General features: G+C 35.9%; 1 non-coding gene across 1 annotated transcript; it reads right to left on the bottom strand.

Annotated features, from left to right (window-relative positions):
- Nucleotides 1–736: 736 nt before the first annotated feature.
- Nucleotides 737–843, bottom strand: LOC131235902 (small nucleolar RNA R71). The gene has a single exon (XR_009166417.1). It is a non-coding gene; the product is annotated as a small nucleolar RNA R71 (small nucleolar RNA).
- Between the last annotated feature and the right edge of the window lie 493 nt (nt 844–1,336).

Raw genomic sequence — 1,336 nt, forward strand, 5'->3', positions numbered from 1 at the left:
GGTTATTGATTTATTTTGCTTTGTGGATTGAACGCTCATGGTCAGCCCTGTCGCCTGGGTTGTTGGTTAAGTTTTTATTTTTATTTTAAGCATCATACTTGTTATTTGAATTAGTGGTATTTGTTGTGTGGTGTGGATGGTTTATGTCCCGTTGGAGTAGGGATCAAAACAATCGACTCTCCTTCGAAGGTGGACTATTTCCAAGCCTTGATCATTCACTTAGAAGAGGCACTCAACATCACTTGGATTTCATAGAAGACCAGTTGATAATCTAATTCCAAATCTGCAAGATCCAACTATAAATAAAAATAAAAATAAAAATCAACCTAATCCTCCTCTTGAGGATGAAAATGAAGTTCATAAGAATGTGTTAAATTAACCACGGACTTTACGTGAACATTTACACCCTGAGAGATCAACTTTACCATCTTGCATAGTGTTCCCTACTCACACAGGGAACATTGATTTTAAACCAGGTATGATTCAATTGATTCCTAAATTTCATGGCTTGGATTATGAAAGCCCCTATTTGCACCTCAAGGACTTTAAAAAAGTAATTGCAACATTACAAGTAAACAATGGCAATAGAGATGTACTTAAGCTTAGGTTATTCTCATTTTCTCTAAAGGATCGGGCCAAAGCATGACTCAACTCTTTAAGACCTAATTCCATCACTACATGGTGAGTCTTAAGTATAGAGTTTTTGAAAAAAAAATTTCCCAAGCACAAAACAAATGCACTAAAATAAGAAATAATGTCATTCTCCCAAAAGGGGAATGAACTATTTTTTCAAGCTTGGGAGTGCTTCAAAGACCTTCTAATTACTTGTCCACATCATGGTTATGAACCATGGCACGTGATTGATGCATTCCGAAAGGGGCTCACCATGAATACCTATCAGTTCATAGAGATGATGTGTGGTGGAACCTTTCTTAACAAGGATCATAATGAGGCTTGGGATTTTCTAGATATGTTAGCAGAGAATACGTAAACATAGGATCTCTCTGCTAAACCAAACCAAACTAGATCCGTTCCTAGAGAGAAAGTGAGGATGTATGTCCTAAGAGAGGAATATGATCTTAATGCAAAATTCGCTACATTGGCTAGAAAGATCGAAGTCTTAGAAATTATGAAGGTTGATATAATTAAAGCAAACACTTCCTTAAGTAATTTTTGAAGCATTTGTGGTGGTATAGACCATGACACAAAGGATTATCTAATAATCTCAGTTGTACAAAATATCACGCATGAGCATGAGTAAGCAAATGCTATAAATAATTACCAAAGGTCAGTTACGCAACCAATGGGAAACACATAATCCAAATTAGTATAACCG

This window comes from Magnolia sinica, chromosome 19 (assembly GCF_029962835.1).
Source record: "Magnolia sinica isolate HGM2019 chromosome 19, MsV1, whole genome shotgun sequence".
NCBI lineage: Eukaryota > Viridiplantae > Streptophyta > Magnoliopsida > Magnoliales > Magnoliaceae > Magnolia > Magnolia sinica.